The following is a 10,253-nucleotide window of genomic DNA, read 5'->3' as shown; positions in this document are numbered from 1 at the left end:
CAGGAAGGTGTTTAGAATGGATAGATCTAAGATTGGGCACCAGGTGCCCTCTTTTCTGGGTACAAGGAAAGTCTGGAATAAAAACCTTGGCCTATCTGTTCTGCAGGAACAGGATGAATTGCCCTTATGGACAGCAGGGACTGAACTTGGTTTTGTGCCTCTGCCCAGCAGGGACTGAACTTGGTTTTGTGCCTCTGCCCACTGGTTTGGAGGAAGGTCTGGGAATCATTTTGGGGTTGGCAGCGTGTGGAAATAAAATTTGTACCCCTGGGATACTATCCAACGAATTTGTACCCCTGGGATACTATGCTGAGGACCCTTCGATCGTTGGGGATGGAGGTCCAGTTTTTTGCTTGGTGGGCAAGTTTTCCTCCTAGGGGCACGAGCAACTGGGCAGATGTGAGGGGAGGAGTAGAGAAGTCATTGTGAATTCTTTCCATAAGGGGGTGGCTTAGCACTCCCTGTTTTAGAAGTGGGGGTACTCCACTGCTTAGATCTTTGCATACCCTGAGACTGTAGTCTGGGGGGGTCTGTTTCCCCTAGGTCTAGTTTGAAGTGGCCTTGAGGGGGCTGGAAAGGACCAATGTTTTGAGGGGCAATGCCTACTGAATCTTGGAGGCTGCACTTGCAAAAAATCTTTGCCTGCATAGACTTACCTTTTTCTTCCATCTTTTTTAAAACCTTTTCTGCTTTGGTGCCAAACAGATTGTCCTTGTTCAGAGGTGCATCCAATAATTTTAATTTGACATGGTCTGGCAAGGTCTACTCCTTAAGCCAGGCATGTCTTCTAAGTACAGAACCTGTGACTGCTGCCCTACAAGATGCTTCTAGGGCGTCAAACCCACAATGCAGAGTATGCTTGCTGACTTGGCTTGCAAAATGCATAAGCTCCTGTAATTATTTTCTGCACAGTCAGGGAAGGTAGATAATTTTTGCTTAACAAGTTCCATAGTATGTTGCTGGTATTTCAGCATGTGGAACTGACAATTCAATGCTATTAATGGCAAGAGTTGCAGAGGTGTATTTTTACCCCATCTGTCTAAAGGTCGGGAATCCCTGTCCGAGGTGGTGGGCTTCTTAGCTGTAGTTGTTTTTATTCTTTTAGGCCCTTGGGAGATTATCTCTGGGTCAGCAGTAGGATTTTTGAAGAGAAATTTGTGAGAGTCAGGGACTCTGTAGCACCTATCAGGCTTCTTGGGAGTAGGGGGTAAAGTATCAGGGGTTAGACTGGATTCCATAAAGAAATCGTCCACAACATCCAGAACAGAAGGGATAGCTAAGGGTCTGTGCTGTGGAAAAATCTAAAAATTCCCAGAGTCACTTTTTGGACTGAGGATAAACCTGGCATTCCCAATGGAAATGCTATGTCAAAGTACATAGGGTTTCACCAAAAGAAAAATCCTCTGGAGGGGAGGCAGAAGGAATGGATTCCTTTGCATCTTAATCCTCATAGGCAGATAAAGGCATGTCTTCATAATCAGAAACCTCAGAGTCGTTGGACTCTTGGTCAGATAAAGCTGCTGGGGACAAGTCTCTTTTTCTTTTAGCAGGGGAAGGCTGGCTTCCACTAATCAGCATGATATGGTCTCCCGCCATTTTAGGTATCTGTGAAAGCGGCAAGGAAGCAGGTGCTTGAGTTACGTTTGTCGGGTTTTTAGGAGGCATAACTCGTACTCGGCCTTAGAAACTCGGTAGTTTTAGAAAGAACTGAAGATGTGAAAAAAGTAGTCAGTTTGTGTCGAATATCGGTAGTGAGAAGAACTTCCTCAGAAGCCGGTGCCTGCACAGTGGCTCTGGACCCATCCAAGGTAGAGAAATCCACAGGTTCCGTAGTCAAAGAAGAGTCTCCCGGCATACCGGACTCCGAACGGGTCGTGGTAGTGGCCTGCAAATCTATCAAAGTGGGCATCAGGGGCTGCGAAAGTGCCTCACTAAGTACCGGTGACTAGCTTAACTGAAGCGTAGGCAGTTTTGGACCTGTGCGGTCTGACTCTGTCTTTATCCTTACGTTTTTTCAGAAGTTCGGTAGTCGGATGGCTTACTGAAGCCATTTCGGAATACGGAGATCAAGAACGAAAGTATTTAGCTACAATACAGGCCTGACGAATGAGCTCAGAACTGTCTCTCTTCTTATAGTCCACAGGGGTACATCTCAAGTCGTTCACACCAACACAGCCTATGACAGAGTCTTAACAGTTCCCGTTGTTGAAAAACTTGAGAGCATGTGTGATATGGCGTACCCTGGCACTTGACTGACAGCTGACAGTGACCTTTTCCTAATCCAGCCTGGTGAGAGGGACATCATTGTGTCTCATGATGGAATCAACTATGACTAATATGTTTGACTTTGTGTTTTACCTTAAGGGTTTGACCGGTGAGACACTGGTGCACGAGCTATTATGTGTAATGTGTTCTGCAGATGAAGTATTATGTGTAGCATGCTGGTGTTTGTGTTTTGGAGGTCTCTGGTGTTTAGGTATGTTTCTGGTGAGGGCCTCTGCATATGTAGGTATGTGTGACATGGGTTGGGGTGAAGAAGGGGGGGTGAGATGTGCATGCTGGCAACTCGCCCATTATCATATGTACTGACTGGTGTGTGAAAGAACATGGATTCAAGGTTCTTATATAGGGCTATACAGCTCAGACAAGCTCCTCGTGGTCCTGCAGAGTGGTCCTAGCAACAGGGAACTCAGAAAAGCGACTACTTTCTGGATTTAAGTATCTTTGCTTTTTTTCACTTGGAATAGGTTCTGTAGCTTACCCTGAACTAGCTTGAACTGTTTTTTAACTGTTTGCTGCATTATTTTAAAATCTGCACTTAAAGTTACATTTTAGTCGAATTTGATCGAAAGTTTGTTTGTTTGTTTAATTTAACTGTTGAGGCTGCCTACTAAAGTGTGCTAGCCTGTGTAACTGATTTATCACTGTTTCTGCATTTTCTGTGTGTTTCTATAAAAAAAACAAAAAAATAGTCCTTGTTTTCCCGCCTCTCCTCGACTAGTTTAGACCAGTTTACAGGCATTGCTGTATTCTGGGCTGTGGTGTAGTTCCTGTGTTGTCCATTACCTTACTTGGATAGAAGGAAGTTTCCTTACTCACCAGTGGGAGTGGGGAGCCTTGAGCAGCCTACCTGTCCCTGTAGGAAGTGACCTCAGCACAAGAAGCTGTAGTAATTGGTTGTTTTGGACTATTTTCTAGCTCTTCTGTAGTTCACTGTTTAAAATCCGCCTCTGGGCGTTTTTTTCTGGCTATACTGCTCAGACAAGCTCCTCGTGGTCCTGCAGAGTGGTCCTAGCAGCAGGGAACTCAGAAAAGCGACTACTTTCTGGATTTAAGTATCTTTGCTTTTTTTTCACTTGGAATAGCTTCTGTAGCTTACTCTGAACTAGCTTGAACTGTTTTTTAACTGTTTGCTGCATTATTTTAAAATCTGCACTTAAAGTTACATTTTAGTCGAATTTGATCGAAAGTTTGTTTGTTTGTCTGTTTAATTTAACTGTTGAGGCTGCCCACTAAAGTGTGCTAGCCTGTGTAACTGATTTATCACTGTTTCTGCATTTTCTGTGTGTTTCTATCAAAAACAAAAAATAGTCCTTGTTTTCCGCCTCTCCTCGACTAGTTTAGACCAGTTTACAGGCATTGCTGTATTCTGGGCTGTGGTGTAGTTCCTGTGTTGTCCATTACCTTACTTGGATAGAAGGAAGTTTCTTTGCTCACCAGTGGGAATGGGGAGCCTTGAGCAGCCTACCTGTCCCTGTAGGAAGTGACATCAGCACAAGAAGCTGTAGTAATTGGTTGTTTTGGACCATTTCTAGCTCTTTTGTAGTTCACTGTTTAAAATCCGCATTTGCACGGCTTTGCGTGGTTGTGCGCATAGCGCAGCGCCGGTTAAATAAGGTTAAACTTCTGGCTCTGCCAGGTCTGCTCTTCAAATTTTCCCTTAAGGAAGCTCTACTCTTAGTATAATCAGACTAGTCACTATATTATAAGCCTAGCACTTGTTCTCAATACTTCTCTACTAAGTAAGCACTCTCGTACTAAGTAAAGCACTACATCTACTTACCACCCCTGTGAATATCCACTTCCCTTAAAGGTACAGCACTCCCTTATACTGTTCTAGCATGTCGAGTGGTAGATTACTGGCGTCCTCTCCAGTTCAGCTGGTCAATCTGGGTATCTTGAGACAATGCTACAATTGTCTCATGTACACAGACAACCCTCTCCTCCTCCCAACAAACACAGATACATGTGAGAGATGCAACTATATAGCCAAACTGGAGGCTGAACTCTCTCAACTCAGGGCTGGCATGACCAGACAGAAGGAGATGGTAACCACACACACAACAATCCCAGTCCCACATAGACCTACCACAACTGCAAACCAAACACATAAAAACACAAAGACATACTCGGAGGCTCTAATAAAAAACTTATTAAAACAACAGAGGCTCCCAAAGCAGACATCCAAAAATCCACCACCTCAAAACAAAACACATGCAACACATACTTCAATAAATCAGTGTGTCAACCAATCACAGCCCTTAAGGCCAAACACCTTGCCTGATACACTAGTAATAGGTGACTCTATAGTCAGACACACTGATGTCCCGCTGACCAGGCTAAACAAGCAGAGGGTGACTGTGAGCTGTCTATCGGGAGCGAGGATCCGCCACATAACACACGCACTCAAGTCACTCCAAAGCAAGTACAAATATGACTCCGTCATTGTCCATGCTGGTGTGAATGACCTGAGACGTACCTCCCTGGACTACATGAAAAGAGACATAGAGGAGCTCTCCGATTATGTAGCCCAGGCTGGTATGACCCTGACCCTGAGCAGCATCTTGCCCTCACCAAGAATGATACCACAATACAAAGACAAGATGATCAGCTTTAATAATTGGCTCAAGTACTGGTGTCATTCTAAGGGGATCCAATGTCTGTCTGCCTGGGATGACATGTTGGACAAGCCACGCTGCTTCGCAAGGGATGGCTTACACCTGTCACCACTGGGCTTCCGGATATTGGCTAAGGCTCTTGCCAGCCCCATAGTGCCTTTTTTAGGCAAGGCTCAAAAGACAAACCCACCTCCTTAGAAAACAAAAATGGAAAAAAACTAAGGGTAATGCTGCTCAATGCCAGAAGTCTAAATCTCAAGATGCAGGCACTTGATGCACTCCTCAGCATGGAGAACATCGACGTCTGTGCAGTAACTGAAACCTGGTTCTAGGCTCCTGAGAGCACCCCAGCGCTGCCAGGCTATACCTCGTATCATGCTTTTCGGCCCCAAATCCCGGGCCAAACCACAAAGGGAGGGGGAGTGTCCATATTCATCAAGGACACCCACACCTCCAGGTTAGTAGCAACACATGAAGCATCAGAGACCATACAGGTGCAACTAACCATAGGCAAAACTGCTATACAACTGGCAGCATGTTACAGACCACCCTCCCAATCTCAAGAACCCCACTCAGCCTTCCTGAAGACATTGGAGGATATGAATGTATCACAAAATACCATCATACTGGGAGACTTCAACTACCCAAACATAGGTTGGGTACATTATTCTAGCCCTAATACCCTAGCCCAAAGATTCCTGGAATTCATAAATTCAAATGCACTGGAACAACTAGTCACCTCTCCCACTAGGGGAGATAATATACTAGACCTGATCATCACAAACATGGGGACAAAATGCTCCACACCGGAAGTATACCCCTCACTAGTGAGATCTGACCACAAACTAATCACCTTGGATATACATATCCCACCTCCACCCCCAGCACAAAAGACCACAGTGAAAAACTTCTCAAAAGCAGACTTCACTCTTCTTAAGACTGAGATGGTATCCTTTAAGCCCACTGTGCCAGTGGATACCACATCCCACAATGCCGAATCCTTCACAAATGCTTTCTATGGACATCTCCAAGAATGCATGGATCATGCAATCCCAAATAAATCCAAGTCCCTCTCCACCAAAGGTAAGCGTCCTGTCTGGTGGACCTCAGCCATAAACAAATTGTATAACAAAAGAAGGAAGCTACTGCACGTCAGAGCAAAATCCCATGAAGGGAAGACATTTCTGATCAACATTAGCAGAAAACTACATTCTCTCATAAAACATGCAAGGCCAACTTTGAGAGAAAAATCGCTAAGGACACTAAAGATAACCACAAAGCCTTCTTCAGCTATGTTAGAAACCTGGGCGGAAACCCTCAGATATGCTCAGAGTTGGTTCACAACAACAAAAAATACACTGAACCCACAGATATGGCCAACATTCTGGCTGACAGGTTCAGTGCAAATTTCTCCCCTCCCTCACCCCCAAAAGAAGAAATACTTATCCCAGCTGAATGTAATCTCCCTGTCATCTCAGATGTCCAAGTGAGAACCGCCCTAAACAAACCAAAAAACACAGCATCAATGGGACCTGACGGTATCCCGGGTTGCGTGTTACGTGAACTCCAAGAGGTGCTAAACCCACACATAAAAATGCTATTTAACGTTAGCCTTACTTTGGGATATGTACCTGAACAGTGGCGTACAGCAACAGTGGTCCCACTCCACAAGGGGGGTGCCTCTACAGACCCTGGAAACTACCGCCCCATAAGCTTAACCAGCCTGGTCTGCAAAGCTATGGAAAGAATCATTATGGAACTCATAAATAGAGACATAGGGGACCTACAGACACTTGACCGCACCCAGTTCGGCTTTGTAAAGGGCAGATCCTGCCTTTTAAACCTGGTTGACTTTTTCGAAACAGTCACTAGAGCCATTGATGAGGGCAAAGCAGTCCATACAGCATACCTGGACTTGGCTAAGGCCTTCGACACAATACCCCACTCAGGCATCATAGATAAGCTCAGCAGCTTAAAAGTAAACCCTTATGTCACTAGATGGGTTGCAAACTGGCTAAAGGACAGAACCCATAAAGTTAAAATCGCTGGAGCAATGACAGACTCAAAGCCAGTCACAAGTGGTGTCCCACAGGGATCTGTCCTGGGACCCCTCTTGTTCGGCATTTATTTCTCTGATGTTAAAGCAAACATGGGAGGGCTGTGGCTGACAAAGTTCGCAGATGACTGCAAACTAGGTGCCATAGTCGATACACCAGCAGACACGTACATCCTACAAAAAGGCCTCACAGAAACGGACAACTGGTGCCGGAGTCACGGCCTTAAACTAAATGCCAAAAAATGTATAGTCATCCCCTTTGGGAAAAACAAAGTACCCACAAATTATCACATAGACAGCAACCCACTGAGTACGGAAAAAGTAATCAGAGACCTAGGGACCCAAGTCGACAGCGACCTCTCATTTGACACCCACGTTGCCAAAGTGGTTAGAAAAACATTCTACCTTGCACACTTCATCATGAAGGGATTCACATCCAGATCCAAGGATGTCATTGTACCCCTATATTCCTCCCTCATCAGACCCATGATTGAGTACAATGCCCCATTTGGTATGTACCTCACCCGGCATTTGCAACAGCTGGAGAGACCACAAAAGTACCTCACCAAGAGGATCAAGGGTCTCCAACATATGTCTTATTCTGCCAGACTAAAGAAACTTCAGCTCTATTCAGTAGCATACCGCCTGCTCAGAGGTGATCTCTGCCTGACGTACAAGGCCATGTCCAATCAGGATCTGATGGACATGCTCCACCTCAAAAATCCAAATCCATCAGGACCACGAGAGCTAAAGACTTAAACCTCGGCACAAGTATGAATAGGACATGCTGGAGGGATAGATTCATAACCCAGAGGCTTCCTATGCTTTGGAACAAGATCCCAGTTCGTATTAGGCACAGCCCCTCACTGACTCTCTTCAAGAGAAATCTTGATGAGTGGATGGGAGATCGTAAGTTTACCCCAGGGGTCACATCTGTGTCACTGCTAGACAGGGGCAGAGTAAACTAATTCTATTATATAAGGGGACCTTCATTGTGTCACTACTAGACAGAGGCACAGTATTCTAAATTTATTCTGTACATTTTTGTACCATTTCATGGGGTGGCAAAAGCCACATCACTATGGCTAGGCTTACAAATGCCCCAGGGCAGATAGCCTAGTACTATACTATGAAACTATAATACAGCTGCATCTCCACATTGTGTTTCTGTGCAATAGGAGTAGAGGGTTGTCCGTGAACAAGGCAGTTGTTACACTGCCTCAGGATGCCCATGTCCACCAAGCCGGCTGGAGACACTGTGAGAAATTGTCTGTCCATAGTGATAGGTACATTTATATGATCAGAAAAAATGGTCACACTTAGGAGTGGCTAGTGGCTGAGATGTGTGTTGGTACCTCTAAGGAAATGCTTAAGACCAAAAGCAGTACTAAGGGAAAATTTAACACACAAAACATTTGCATCAACAACCACCAACAGTAACTACCATTACATGGCAGTGCATGATGGAGCACTACACACAAACAAGTGCAAATGCAGGGATTAAATAAAACAAGAAAATACTCTTTTTAACTCAAACTAGCCAAGGTGCCTTCTAAATAGCACAAAATATGACCTATCAGGGCCTCTGGAAGCTCTATTTAACTGTAGCCTCCAAACAGCATTCGTGCCTCATGCATGAAGAAAGGCAACAGTCATCCCTCTGCACACAAGTGGGCCATCTACAGTCCCTGGAAACTACAGACGCATATATTTTGCTTGGCTTATACCTGTATGTAAAGTCAGGGAAAGAATTATTATGGAGATAATCAATAATCCAGTTTGGTTTCGGCAAGGGCAGATCATGTTTACTCAAACTGGTGTACTTCTTTGAGAAGGTGACCAACGTAATGGATGAGGGCAGAATCGTTCACGCTTCCTACCTTGACGTGGCCAAGGCATTTGACAAAATACCCCACTCAGGCATTGTTGACACACTCAAGAGGTTAGGTACAAACCCATATGTCACACTATGGATAGCCAACTGGCTCACAGACATGACCCAGGAAGTTAGAATTGGTGAGTCCACCTCTACAGAGTCCAGTCACACGTGGAGTCCCTCAGGGATCAGTCCATGGACTGCTCCTTTTTGGCATTAACTTCTCAGAAGTCAAGGCCAATGTCAGTGGTCTTTGGCTGACTAAATTTGCAGATGATTGCAAATAAAGAGCTGTCACTGAATCTCACACTGACACAAATGTTCTCCAGGATGGGGTGACACAGACAAACAACTGGTGTCAGAACCATGGACTAAAACTAAATGCCAATAAATACATAACTGTATCCTTTGGGAAGTCATCTATCCCAGGTAACTATCGTATTGACAACACAACCCTTATTGGTTCATAGGTAGGTACTAGGCTATCTGCTGAAGGCATTTATAAGCCTAGCCAGAATGTGTTGGCTTTCGCAGCCCCCTTAGATTATTTCCCTGTGCCTCTGTCCATCACAGCCACTGAAGTGATCCCCGAGGTAAACTTTCTGTTTCCCATCCACTCGTCAGGGTTTCTTTTGAAGAGTGTTAGAGAGGATCTCTGCCTAATGTAGATTGGGATCTTGTTCCAAAGCATGGGAAGTCTCTGGGACAGGAATCTATCCCTCCAGCACATCCTATTTATTGTTGTGGTGAGGTTTAGATCGCTAGAGCGTGTGGCTCGAGGGGATAAGGTTTTCTTTAGGTGGAGCATGTCCATCAATTCTGGGTTGGACATAGCCTTGTATGTCAGGCAGAGATCACCTCTGAGTAGGCAGTATGCAACCGAGTACAGCTGTAGTTTCTTCAGTCGAGCTGCATAGGGCATCTGTTTGAGGCCAGTGATCCTCTTGGTGAGGTACTTCTGTGGTCTTTCCAGCTGTTGCAGGTGTCTTGTAAGACACATCCTAAATGGGACGTTGTACTCTATGATGGTTCTAATGAGTGATGAGTAGAGGGGCACAATGACCTCTTTTGATCTGGATGCGAACCCTTTTGTGATTAGGTGGGCCACGTAGAAAGATTTTCTAACCACTTTGGCAATGTGATTATCAAAGGTGAGATTACTATCTACTTGGGTCCCCAGATCCCTTATTATGTATTCCGTATTTAGGGGACTACCACCCATGTGGCAGTCTGTGGGTACTTTGTTTTTTCCAAAGGGGATGATTATGCACTTTTTAGCATTTAGCTTGATGCCATGATTTTGACACCAGGTATCCGTCTCAGTGAGACCCTTTTGGAGGATGTCTGTGTCAGCCGGGGAGTCAATTATAGCCCCTAGTTTGAAGTCGTCTGCGAACTTGGTCAGCCATAGTCCTCTTGTGCT

This window comes from Protopterus annectens, chromosome 16.part0 (genome assembly GCF_019279795.1).
Source record: "Protopterus annectens isolate FY-2018-M chromosome 16.part0, PAN1.0, whole genome shotgun sequence".
NCBI lineage: Eukaryota > Metazoa > Chordata > Ceratodontiformes > Protopteridae > Protopterus > Protopterus annectens.
The sequence above is the reverse complement of the archived record's forward strand: the minus strand, read 5'-3'. Positions refer to the sequence as shown.